Below are 15,113 nucleotides of genomic sequence, written 5' to 3' on the forward strand. Positions count from 1 at the left end.
CTATTTCTTAAAGAATATTTCTATTTAAGGTGTATAATAATAATAAAGAGAAAAGAGAAAACACTGTCAGGACAATATAACACACTAATACAACATCCGATTTTTGCATCAGTTCTGGTTACAGTCTGTTTAGTCTCTGTACAGCAGGGCTCCTCAAATCTGGCTCATGAGATCCACTTTCCTGCAGAGTTTAGCTCTAACCCTAATCAAACACTGGGTTAAATACAAATAAAAATGCTGGGTTAAATACAACCCAACTTGGGTTATTTGACAACCCAGCGCTTGGTATTGGACAGAACACATGCTGGGTTATTTTGAGTTAAATGTTTTTACCCAACATGCTGGCTTGCTTTATTTAGGTCATCTATTGTTTAAAAATTACTATATTACTGGCTTAAAATAACACAGAATTATAGAGGCAACAGCAATAATCAAAAGATGAACATTTATTAATAAGCAAGGACACCCATGGACAAAAAAATATAAGACAAATTGAATGTAGAGTGAATACAGCATTGTTTACAATATTACATTTAAACACATTTAAAAAGCATTATATAAATAAAAAATTAAACATTTAAAAGTAGCATTTTAATTCAAGTGTAATGCTAATGTAGTGCTAATTCTCGTGCCGGTGTGTCGCTGAAATCTGAGCCGATGATGGGCTGCTGTTCGCCGGGGGACGGCAAATGCATCAGCAGAAAAACTTTTGATTTGTGTAAGACGCCAAGATCATGTGTGGACTCTGTCAGCACTGACAGCTTATAAACTGCATAGATTTATAGTGAATTATTAACTATTATTAACTATAACTATTTCACTTCCTTTTATGTAAAGCACTTTGAATTACCATTGTGTATGAAATGTGCTATATAAATAAACTTGCCTTGCCTTGCCTTGAATTAAATAGAGATATTAAAGTATCCCAATGTGTAATTTGGGAACTATTGCTCAACAATGCATTGCAGAGAAAATATGAATCTGCTTCTCCCTTCTAGATTTAGGGCCTTTTGTTTTAATTTGAGTTGGTTCAGTATTTGCAGTATTTGTCTGTCTGCACACACATCCACGCACTGCAACACCTGCAGCCTGAAGGCATGCACACTAGTGACGCCAATGTCCTAATGCAGGTTAAGGTGTTAAAAAGTACTCTCAAATTTAACTTTAAATATAGGTCTACTAAAGCTTAAGAATATTAAATACTGTATTTAAACAAAATATGCATTCAGTTCACTGTTACTATGCTCATTTTGAGCATACTGTTTAAAAAAATACCTAAAATATATATTTTTTTAAAAGTTCAAATAAATCACTTTAACTGAAAGCATTAGCTATATTTATATTATTTTGGTCTCATCTGACAGTTTATAAACTGATTAGAACTGTGATGAACTTAATTAAAAGTGTATAATCTATAAACTATTGCTCAAACATGCATTGAAGAGAAAATGTTAATGCGCTTCTCTCTAGATCACCAGCATCTGCCTTCAGGTTTAGTGTCTTCTGGATTCATTTCAGTTTGTTTCAGTGTTTAACAAAGCTCATGCTATCAGGAGGAAACATAACGGTTGATCCTAGAGGTATTTAACATGCAAAACAGGTAGTACCAGCACAGAGGTTCACACAGAATAGATTAAAATGTAGCATGTCTCTGCCTGTGTGTGGAAAGCAATGGTTTCCCCTGAACTCCTGTTCAGTAAACAAGCCAAGTGTGAAGAAGAGAGACGCAGAACAATCCAGAGATCTTACACTGTTTACATCACTGCTGAGGGATTCTCATGCTGTCTGCTTCACTATTATTTCTCTATTTCTTATATTTTTGTGCTTATCGTTGTGTTGCTTCTAAGAGTCAGCGGTTTGTTACTGTAAGTTTAAACTGTTTGTCTTGCGTAACCTTTCAACCAGTTTACTGTAGAAACTATTGATAGTCATATTTTCATATTGTTTCAAACTGTTGTTGTCAGATTTGCCATCAGCTGTCATTTTCTCTAAAACCAGTGATATCCTCATGAAGCTGATTATAAGCGCATCAGATGTGTGATGAGTCTAATTATGCTCAGTGTGACATTATGATCAACATAATTCATCTTCAGATCAGATCTCCTCTCATACTGGAACCTGGAACTAAAGGCCTTTCTACTGGACAAAGATGGAAACAACCATTTCCATCGTCAATGCATCACAATACATTTAAAATACCATTAGTTACACATTTTTATTTACAGTGCCTTTAATTCTGTTTAATACAAGTGACATTTTTGATAGTTAATTCAGTGAATGCCATTCAGTTATCAGCTCACAATCAATAATGATGATTTTGCATTTTGCGTAAAATGTCAGCAAACAAACTTTTAGCAGCTTATGCTATAATAGACACTCTTCTGTTTTTAAACAGTAGACCTTGATGTGAATCAGCTGTGTTTCATCACACATTTACATCTTCAGCTCTGTGTCGCAAGTTTAAGTTTAACTCTGCTGTGATTCTGATGATCGTCTGTAGAGGGAGACACCTGACTGTGTTACAGGGTCAAAGGTCAATCCAGCACTTTCTGACTGCATAAAGTAGAATATCGAGTCTGTCTTCATTTTTTTTATTTATTTTTATTTTAGGAATGTTTGAGTTGAGCTTGATTTAATTTTTGAACTTTTCTTTTTGAGTCTATCATACCATAAACAATCATAAAGAACATTTTTTTGTGTGTGTGAATTCAATAAATAGTGTAAAGAAAGTGTAAATTGATTTTAGTAATTTGTATATTATCTGACATCATTAAATTACAATATCAGCATTAAATCATCCATCGTTCACTGGATCTTTAAAAATATACTCTTGTATGTGTTATCAGTCTTTTAAACACATTAGTGAACTTATTCAGATCAGCGTGTGTGTTATTGTAAATCCTGACCGCAGCAGGTTGGAAAGACTTTCAGAAATGTTCGATTGTTGTGAAAGATGTTGTTTGGAGATCACTGGAGGACTCTGTGGCACATAATGAGTTTGTGACTCTGAAGATTCAAACTGAAATCATCTGACTGCAATCAGAGCTGCAGGGACATGCCTGCTGTTCCTCCGGATGAGAGGTGTGTGTCTTTACCTCTTTCACACACTGTGGTCTTTGGACTCAGAAATCTGCGTGACGTAAATCTAGAGCGCTGCTGAGATGAATGAATGCAACACTGAACACCAAACCAGTTCCTTGTTTTTCCATCTAAAGACCCTTGAATGTTCTGGAGAGTCTGTGAGATGATGATGATCCTCATTCAGCTTCATATCTGATCTCTGGCCTCTAATTTCTCTGATTTTGAGTCTGAGATGATGGTGTTGTTCAGGTGGTCAGCTGCTGGTATCTGGACTCTGGGCAGTCGTGGCCCAATGGTTAGAGAGTAGTAGCTGTAACCTGAAGGTTGTGGTTTGAGTCTTGGTACTGCAGGAGCTGTCAGGAGTGAATGACCAGCGCTCTCCTCCACCTTCAACACCACAAGCACTGAACCCTCAACTGCTCCCCGGCACCACAGCAGAAACAACTGCCCACTGCTCCGTGTGTGTGTGTGTGTGTGTGTGTGTGCGTGTGCATGCGTGTGTGTGTGTTAACTGCTCACTGCTGTGTGTGTGCACTTGGATGGGTAAATGCAGAGCACACAGAGTACTGGACACCATACTTGGCCACACGTCGCTCACTTTCATGTTATTAAGGTCTTCAGCTGCTGGTATCTGAACGTCACTGATGTTGTGTGTTCTTCAGAACATCTGAATAAAACTTCACAGGCATCCGGGTCATTTGAGACTGAAATCACAAGATATATTTAGATATAACTAAGAAATATGTATATATTAGTGCTGTCAAATGATTAATTGCATCCAAAATAAAAGTTTTTGTTTACATGATATATGTGTGTGTACTATGTCTATTTATTATGTATATATAAATACATGCATGTATTTAAGAAAAATATGTTATGTTTATATATTAAATATATTTATAATATAAATTATATGAATATAAATATATACAGGTAAATACATGTACATATTTCAAAGTATATGCTGTATGTGTGTGTATTTATGTATACATAATAAATATACACAGTACACACACATCATGTAAACAAAAACTTTTATTTTGGATGCAATTAATTGTTTGACAGCAAAAAAAAATAAATAAAAAATATATAAATGTATTATTATTGTTTTGGATTTACAGATTTTATGTTATCAAAATAAAACATCAATCAAACAATCACACTGTAAGGAGTGCGGCGGGGCCGAGAGCTAGAGCCCTGCATTTCGGCCCGGGCCCGACGGGCCCCGACTTTTTTACGTCCCTAGGGCCAGGCTTCGGGCCAATTTTCACGTCATAGTTCAGACGAGGGCCGGGCCTCGGGCCTGTTTTAGTTTTCTCCTTCATTTTATATTTTAGACATCCATCAATTAGTGATGAAAAGAAATTGCGCGCTGGTGGAAACAACACGAGACGGTGTTTAGTGTCAGCGCAGCTGAAGAGTTCTGCGTTCAAATACACACAATAAAGCTTGTCGTAACGCCCCAGCAAAGTAATTACCATGAATGTGTCCGGGGGAAATAGTAAGGAGATATTTGAATTACTTACTAATAAACTAGTGTTTTCTGTGTCAGTGTTGCAAAGATGAAGATGATGATCCATCTCCTCATTAGACGCGCTTTAGAGAGAATTGCATCTTCACGGGTTATGATTATAATGAATGAGTTTTTGTTTTCGATTTGATTTATTTCGTTAAGTAGTAATTTAAAGCTTTCTATAGATATATTTATCATGTCTGTGAGGCATGTATTCGCTGACTTTCGGTTCATTTTTGTGAAGCGCTCTGTTCAAGACGAGACGGCAGAAAGCGTATCTTTTTCTTAAAAGCAGGATGTTTTGTTGATGTTGTGCACACAAATAGAAGTAGACCCTTTACAGTTCCGAATGATGTATTACTCTTACCTTTATGAGCAAATATTACGGCCTATTTTAAGTTGTTTCCATTGAAAAAAAAAAATGCAATTGATTGCGCTGGCGCCTCCATGTCCTGCGCTTTAGCTTCCACTCTCCGCACAAACTATTGGATGCAGAGCACATTTATCTAGGTTTAACCTTTAAACATTGTTATATGCTTGAACTGTTTCTATAGATTTTATTTTAGGCAAGTCGTGATGATTTGAGAAGGCTATATTGATCAAACATGCTATGATCAGCCAGCCGCTGGCCGCTTGGTCGTTACTTTAAGAAAGAAATAACTTGTTTAAAGAACAAAAAATGCTCCAAACGTTTTTCAAAATTAACTTAATTAAAAAAAAAAATTTTTAAAAGGAAAAAAACCCCGAAATATAATCACTTTGCCATTACATACAAAACTGAACTATTTTACTGCTGAAACATGAGCCGTTTTGGGAGAAGGGCTCGGGTCGGACTCGGTAATTCTGATAAGCTGTCGGACACGGGCCGGGCTAGGGCCTGAGCATCTCGGGCCAGGGCCGGGCTAGGGCCTAAATTTGAGGCCCGTGCAGGACTCTACCGAGAGCTGTGGGAGCGGGGCGGGGCGGGGCCGGTGGAGTTAATGATGATGAGTGACACCTGCTCCACTCACCGGTCTCACCCCCCCACACACACACACACATACACAGAGAGAGAGAGAGAGAGAGATAGATATATAGACAGATAGATAGATAGATAGATAGATAGATAGATAGATAGATAGATAGATAGATAGATAGATAGATAGATAGATAGATAGATGTGTCACAAACACTATAAATATATCTGCTTACAGCTGCATTTACAGGATAACATCTGTGAATAATTTTGTAAAGTACTTATTTTTTCTTTTCTTTTACTTTATTAGAAATAACATATGTAGATGGTAATATCCAAATGCTATACCAAGGCATACAATGAGGTTAAAGCCATTTTGATTTACATGACGGATTGGATCCAACATTAAAGGAGTTTATTATAAAACTGTTATTAAAACGTTTCTCAGAAAAGAGACCATTTACAAAAAGTTGGGGATTTTGTAGGGTCGTATTTATTAATATTTACATCTGACAATTTGGTTAAAATATGTTGTATAAAATATGTTGGTATGTTTTAAGTTTTTCTGCATATATTTATGTCTGAGTTAGTTCAAAACATAACAGGCACAAAGAGTTTAACTGGAATGAAACCGAATGTCAAACATCAAACTAACTTTACAGCCGTCCATATGAGCACTGGGTGAGGGCGTTTATTTATTTATGTCAGCATTTAATTAATTAATTAATTATTTATTCATTAATTTATGTATTTCTACATTTATTTATTTCAGCATTTAATTAATTAATTAATTATTTATTCATTAATTTATGTATTTCTACATTTATTTATTTCAGCATTTAATTAATTAATTAATTATTTATTCATTCATTTATGTATTTCTACATTTATTTATTTCAGCATTTAATGAATTAATTAATTATTTATTCATTTATGTATTTCTACATTTATTTATTTCAGCATTTAATTATTTATTAATTTATTAATGCATTTATGTATTTCTACATTTAATTATTTATTTATGTGTACTTAAGTAATTTCTCGTCCTCCTTAGAGTTTGACACGTGTGAAGATAAATATTAAAGATAAAACAGCATGTAGTTTGACTGACAGTAAAAGTCATATTTTGGGGTCAGAGCTGGAAACAGACCGGATCAGCTGACGCTGGTGATCTTGGGGATGAAACAGACAGAGACTAACATTAACATTGATGCCATTCACTTTGGTTTTATTATGTGTTTTTAGGTTCCAGTAAACAAAAACAACAATAATGTGGATGAAGGGAATTGTTATATATAGGTTTGGTTACTGTAGGACACTAATCCACCCAGTAATGCATTATAATAAGACATATTCATATAGCTTGAAGCCATGAGGCATCAGTTTAGCCTCCAGCTCCGGTTCCTCCAGTTAAGCCACTTTGTTCCTTCAACCTGTCAAATTTTGATTTATTGTCACTGGCATCTTTGACTTGCTCCTCAGGTGCAAAAAGAAAAATGAAAGTTTTAATTGAAACTACTGTAGTATTTAATTCACATGACACTGTTTTCATAGAGCTGCTTATTCTGGAAACTACTGATTACTGAAACTGATTTTTTTTTAAAAGTAAAGTAGCTCTGAAGCAGTTTGTATTCTGTGAAGAGCTGTACAAATGAAAACCTAATTAAATGATTATTTAATACAATATTTACTCAGTTCACTAAGAATGAGAAAACAGATGATGTTCATTATGGCCATCTGACAAACAGGGATATCTGTACCGACTCTGTCAAGATTTTCAACTGACAAATAAAAAAGAAATGACACCATTTTTAGGACAAAATTATTCGCTGACATTAATATTCTCGAAATGGCCAAATGTCATCTGATACTGTATATCAGTCTGTCATTATTCATTTTATACAGTAATTATTAATTAAGGCACCTGCGCTCGGTCACACACTGCTTTTAGCACCTCATGCTCCATCTAAATATCCACCAATATTCTCTGAAATAATCTCCACCAGATCTGCTGAGGCTATTACAGCGTTCACGGATTCAGAAACTGCAGACACTCTCTACAACAAGATTAGATTTAAAAAAGAAAGAAAGCTGACTGGTTATCTTTGTAACAATTTCATTAATTTTATTATTTTTTTAAGTTATAAACTAAACCAAAAAATATAAAAAACATTTTTACAAAAATATTGTAGTATGGTTTACAAGAAAATACTAAATAAATTTCAATCTTTCTACTTCAAAATGTCAGGTGTAATTCAGTGTTACTCGCTGTTTGTGATAATTTGTGAAAATTGTTTCTACACCGTTTTTCTTTTCATTGTAGTTGGTATAAGACCAATATTTGTTTTAAATGAGTTTAAGTACTCATAAAAATTTGTAGTAAAACTACTCATATTTATGGGATTGTCTGCACTTCATGACACCAGACGGCTTTATCTGAAATTATGATCACACACATAAAGCAAACAATCAGCATTTTGTTTTGCATGTAACCATAAATATACAGACAAAAATGTAAAGAAACGGTAAGACTTAATAAGATCTCATATTTAATGCATTAACATTAATTGAGCAATACATTTGTTGCAGAATTTATTAATCTTTGTTAATATTAGTTAATAAAAATACAAATGATTAGTTCACATTAGCTCAAGTCAGTTAAATAACAATAACAGATAACTAGATTTCAATAAAATATTAGTAAATCCTAAAATTAACATTAACAATAAGATTAATACATGCTTTTGACATATTTTTCATTGTACATTCATGTTAATAGATATAGTTAACTAACGTTAACAAACTGAATCTTACTGTAAAGTGGTATTGAAGAAATAAGTAAAGAGACAAAAGATAAGCTTCTTACTGTATCATTAGTTATTTTTGAAGCAATGTTCATACAAAAATATTCAGAAATTCATAGTAACCCAGAAACTATGTAAACCACAAATGGAAATGAGTAAAAAAAAAAAAAAAAAAAAGAAATCCTCCGTGTTGAAAGAGTTTCTGGCCACATATGAAAAGCTAAAGACCAGTGCCACCCGGAATGCTGTGAGACAGAATATGAATATGCACGCGCTAATAGGCCTCTATAGCTACACCACACTGTACTGAAAGCAAAACAGAGCTTTTGAAAGAGCAAAAGTGATCAAACAGAAAATGACACATTGTCCACTTAAGTGGTCATTTTCAATAAGAAATATTAAAAATATTTAATGTGCAGAAGTAGTACAAAAAAAATCATTCATTTTGTTAAATGTACAGCTGAAGAGGGTAAATGTGGTAAATCTGTAAGCGCAACTCAAGACCACACGAGGGAGCTGCAGGTGCAGATTTATTTATTTTATTTTTTTTTTTTTTCTGGTTAAAATTATGTGATACAGTTGCTATTATATTAATTTGTTAAACTGAGGTGTATTACGGTATGTATTTTGCATGCTACAGATTTACAGGAAGGTCTGTGGCTGTATAATAATGCTTTTGGCCATTAAGAAACACCTCCATTTCTGTGTCCAGCAAAAAAAGTGTCTTTTTAAATCCATTTCTTAACACTGCAGAGTAGACTCAGGGTGATCAATTATGTAATTTAATAATGTCTTGTCATTACTGTTACCAAACTGGCTTAGTATAGACCTATCCATTCCAAGGTTATGTTAAACATTCATTTTCTCATTAGGTTCCTCCTCTTTCTGATAAGCTTTAAAATGAGCACTGAAACAGACGTGTTATCTTATTTACCTGATCAAAGATGGATCTGCAAAACTCATTTCAGAGAGTTAAGTCGTTTTACGACTCTTCTTTTTTGCTGCAAGGAAACTAGTGAGACCGCCGCGCAGCTATTTGTCGGGTGCAGATATGTGACCCTGAATGACAAAACCAGTCTTAAGTGTCAGTTTTTAGAAATTGAGATTTATGAATCATCTGAAAGCTGAATAAATAAGCTCTCCATTGATGTATGGTTTGTTAGAATCAGACAATATTTGGCTGAGACTATTTGAAAATCTGGAATCTGAGGGAGCAAAAAAATCTAAATATTGAGAAAATCACCTTTAAAGTTGTCCAAATGAAGTTCTTAGCAATGCATATTACTAATCAAAAATTTAGTTTTGATATATTTACGGTAGGAAATTTACAAACTATCTTAATGTAACATGATCTTTACTTAATATCCTAATGATTTTTGGCATTAAATAAAAATTGATAATTGTGACCCATATAATGTATTGTTGGCTATTGCTACAAATATAAAATGAAAAGTGTGGAATGTTGAACACTTCATTTTTAAAAAAAAAAACTTTTTTTATTGCATATGAACATATGTAACAAGAAGTAAACAACAAATACAACATTGCATATAAATGTCTCGTCTGAACCGCCAGTGACGAACATACACCCCATCATTTAGACAACCTATCAGACACCAGAAAGAACAAGAGAGAGGAGAAAAAACACACGACACAACACAGCAAATACCAAAGACACAAACCGTAACATATGCACATTCACAGTTCTGTCTATATGGACATTTTTTATTTTCTGTATATTTGTATTTTTAATACTGTTGCTATTTATAATTTATTGTCTATTCTCTTCATTATTAGTGTTTTTATTACCTTAATTATATGTTGTCTGCACTATGTTTGTACTTCTGTACTGGAAGCTCCTAACAAGACAAATTCCTTGTGTGTGTAAATCAGCTCTTTCTGATTCTGCTGTGGATGTGATGTTCTGAGCTGTAATACAGCTGATGTCCAGCAGAGAGCGACACTCACTGTCTGTCTGTCACTCAATCACGTGATCATGATCTCCTGCTGCTACACTTTCAGACTGAAGGATCAGAGACACTTCCTCTGCTTTACTGTAATAGTGAATGTTTGGGACTTTGACCATGAAAACTTAACAACTGAAAACAAATGCTGCGTCCCAAATGACACACGGTACACTATGTACTTATGCACTATGCATGTAGTGTATGGATTATATTTTGTCATTAATAATCTGAGTCCATTCAAGTGCATGAAGTGTTCAACATAATTTTATCAACAAATTTAAACAATACTGTAATATGGCATATAAATGTAAAACCAAAAAAAAAAAAGCTCTCAGGACTTCTAATATTATCTGCAAATTTGAAATAGACAAGTAAACTGTACCGTCTTCATTGTTTTATTTATTTATTTATTTTTAGTTTTCTTTCTTCCTCTGGCTTATTATTATTTTACTTGTAATCTTGTGTACCGATGGCATTTATATGCTATGTTGTATTTGTTGTTAACTTGTTGCTATATATGTTCATATGCAATAAAAAAAAAAAGTTCAGTGTTCAACTTTCCACACTTTTCATTTTTCGGTTATTTTCAGTGTGAACACACTACTCGCAATATTTATACTTCAAAACGTAAAACTATAGAATAGTGCATAAGTACGTGATTTGGACACACCTAAAATTTACAAAATCAACAGTGAACACAAAAAAAAAAAACAGAAGTTTGTCTTTGACTTACTTTGACTGTTTTTAAAATTGCTTTGCTGTAAAAATGTAATAGTGAGATGAAAATTGAAAGTTTCAGGGGGAAAAAAACTAATATGTAAATATAAATTGATAATGTTTTTTTTTTTACTTAAAATGTAATGCAGTGTTTTTGAGACACTGGCAATCAAAGCTGGGCAATTCAGAAAATGATGTGTAAAGATGAACAGCAGGTGTATTATTTTCAAATGTTTAGATGTATCTGATTGATTTTAAATTGTTTTAAATTTTAAATTGAAAATATGTATATAAAAAATAGAGCATGATTGCCTTTTACATGAAAGACATTGATTTGATTTTATTCTTATATCAATAGTTAATGTCTTCACCTGAAATTAGGGTAAAGAATATATTTTTCTGAAGCTTTGACAAACTAATCCTTAGTGACTCAAGACTTTTCAGAACACATTCCAGTTAAATTATATCATTTATATAAAAAACTATATAAACCCATGTTTATATAAATATAATCTGCTTCTTCACTTGTTTCTGTAGTTAATCACTTGTCTGATTGTGGTATAGGCGTCGCCATAGTAACATATTTTCTGCCAAAATTTTTGTTGTTTCAAAAATGTTATAATTTTTACACATCAAAATTAACCCATACAGTACCTGCACAGATGTTATCAAATTGCTTTCTGATTTTTAACCATTACTGTGCTGCAGCCTTACAAATTCAACAATGCCAATAAAAAATAATAATAACAATATCTGTTTTTTTTGTTTTGTTTTTTTAACACAACTGCATAGACATGAAAAGAGTGTCAGTCGAGTCACTCCTGCTCCTGGTTATGTGTTGTTGTTTTTTGTTCTGTCATGCATTTGTGTTTTGATTTTGGATTTTTTTTCTTTAAATGTAGTTCTTAATATTTTAATTTAATTAAAATATGCCTTGCCTTGAGTCTAAAATTAATTACTATAGTTGAAACATTTATTTTACTTGCTTTATATTTCAATCTTTCAAATGAAAGATAAAGTACAAGATTTTGGACCAGGTTTATTCTCTCATGGAGTAAAAATTATTTCTTTCTAAAAATTGTTTCATTCATATTATTACAGTGAAGTTTTGCACTGTAATTAAAGTTTTATTATTATTTAATAATGAAGTTTTAGAACATCATGTACAGGAATATTGTATTTATTGTGTGTATAATGAGTTTGTTTCTCACTCGCTCATCTCTGGTCATCAAAAGAGCAGCAATGAGACGAAGCACATGGAGAATTCCTTTTTGGTCTTTCTTGTGATTTACATACTGGTCATGTTTTAGTCATTAGTACATTAGGTTGTTGTCACAAACACTGTTGTTGAGAGTCCTCATACTCACCAGCAGAGGGCTCCTCACCTGAGAAACATGTCACATGACCCCAACCTATGCTAAAAATAAAGGATACTGTTTTGCAGACTGTGTTTTAGTGATTAGATATCTAGTGTCTGCAGCAGTGTTCAGATAGTAATATAGTATTATGTTCTGAACAGCTTCAGTTCAGCAGTTGAAGCTACTTATGAGCTGCTGATGTTTTATTAGAGACTTTTAAATGTGTGAAACGAAAATATGTTGTGGCATGGAAAATATGTTCTTCATGGAAGCATTGATGCCATTTTTTTTTTCATTGCACAAAAGGTTCTTAAGATTATTAAAATGTTCTTTTAAGAACTGATCGCTGAAATGTTCTTTGGAAACCTTATTTTGGAGAACTTCTGAAACTAGACGAGACATTAGAGATGACTGTGGCTGTAATGCGAGATTACTCTGGTCTGGTCTCAGGAATAAGTCTCCATTTGCTCTCAGTGCTGTCTCGAGACACAGCTGTTATATTAAAGGTTTCATCTGTTTTTATTTCTTGTGAGCAGGAAGAAGGCGGTGAACGCCTTCATGAGGCTGGGAAAGTCTCTCGTCTGAGTCAAGGCAGGTCTGTTTGTATACAATCACTTCAGAGGCTCCTCCCCAAGTGTCCGCCGGGTATAAACCGATCTCAGCAGCATCAGACACTACTGTGATGCCGGACGCGCGCAGAGGACATTAATATTAATGTTACAGCAGAGAGTCGACCAACACGAGTACAATAATAACGTGTGTCACTCATCCAGAAGAGAAAGCGTCTTGATCTGTGATTGTGGCTGTGATTCTCTGTTTGATTACTGAAGGCTGCTGTGGATGTCTGTATCTCGTAAGTCTGCTTTAAACGTATCAACTGTTTTATAAGAGAAGTCTTAATAAAAGTAATACAAGTAAAGAAATATGGTTTTGAGTGAATTACTCTGATGACTGTACCCTTTAATCTTATTCTTTAATCATGGCTCTGTGTTTATATTTATATACTGTAGTTAAGACCGGAGCTAGTTGTTACATTAGGTTTTTAACTTAACTTACTGTAAGGCTTTGAGTAACACACTTTTGTAACAGCCGTGTATGTAACGTGTATGTAGTACTATTGGAGTATTTTATACTTTTTTATTATAACCTGCAATATCTTGATACATCATTATTAAATAAATAATTTAGATTCCACTTGGGGGTATCCAAACTAAATCTGTCTTGAATCAGGGGCATTAAGGGACAGTGCGAACAGCACAGATCTCTGAAACTCTACTCCACACTATATACTGTTTATGTAGTTCAGAACTTCAGTGTGAAACTGCTCTGATTGAAAGGTAGCCAGCAAAACCAAAGAGTTCTGATACAGTTAATACAAGATCACATGTACCAGAGTGGGGATTTAGGTTTAATTTTCCAGTTTATTAAAAACTTTATCACCAAACATTTTTATATTGATATGGATTATATATGGCTCATTTTATTTTACCAGAAATATTTTAATAGCTTCCACTTAATGCAAGATATGAATTACTGTCTTGATTTAGAACCATTAAGGTGAGGAGAAATGAATATTGATTGTTTTCTTTATATTTGATTTTTATTGTTTAATTTAGATGGAAATTGGAAGTAAACACATGAACAGATGATGAGAGAGAGATGAAGACACAAAGCAGTGAAAATATGACGCTCATCAGATGGAGCAGCTACAGTGATATAAGACCGAATTGTAAGCAGACAAAATTAACTTCAATATGACCTTCTACTAATGTATGTATGAAGATAACCGCTGTGTGTTTTATTCCCAGTCTCTGATCCACACACACCTGTGAAGAGCTGCTCTCATCAATCACAGAAGAACAAACATGATGTAAGACTAAATGAAGTCCATCAGTTTCAGTATTGAACAGCATGTGTGATTTTATTAATTAATCTTGTTTCTCTTTTGTAAACCACAGAACATTAAAGTCTCTTCTGGACTCTCCAGCTCCTGACAGCATCTTTACATTTACATTTATTCATTTAGCAGACGCTTTTGTCCAAAGCAAGGTATAGTATAAATGAGGAATACAAGAAGAAATGCCATGAGAAATGCTAGTAATACAAATATTCAGCAATATACAGAATAGTGTAAGCTAGAAGGATGGATAATAATAGGTAATCAAATCTGCTGGTCATGTTCTTTTGAATCACTGATTACTGTACGTATTGCATTGCTGTATGGCATTATATGGAATATAGCATGGTAGGGAAAGTATGGAAACTAACCACCGAATTAAACCTTGAGGATGTGTCACATAACGGGACACAGCAATACATAGACGTTGCACCTTAACGCCGAAGGCACTTGAAGCTTCTTGAACTCATTAATAAAATGTTATATTTTAATATAATATACTAAAATGTTGTTACTACAGTTAATAAAATATATAATATAAAATAATTACTTGTAATCGCTAGATAATCGAAAATTTGACAGAAAGACCGCGCTATTACCACAGCTTGCTATCAGAGAACGCTAAACCGGAAGCTCGCCTACAACTGAGATTTTAGCGGAAACACGTAGGCGGTGGGCCGTGCATAGAGTCCATTCCTCTGCCAGCTTCTGTTGGAGGCATAAAGCGCTCTAAACACAGTTGTAGGACACTTCAGATTTAACGTTATCACAGCTGCTTAACATCACCTCAGTAACGATAACATGCCGGATGCTTCACGGCA

The sequence above is a fragment of the Onychostoma macrolepis genome, chromosome 21 (assembly GCF_012432095.1).
Source record: "Onychostoma macrolepis isolate SWU-2019 chromosome 21, ASM1243209v1, whole genome shotgun sequence".
Taxonomy (NCBI): Eukaryota; Metazoa; Chordata; class Actinopteri; order Cypriniformes; family Cyprinidae; genus Onychostoma; species Onychostoma macrolepis.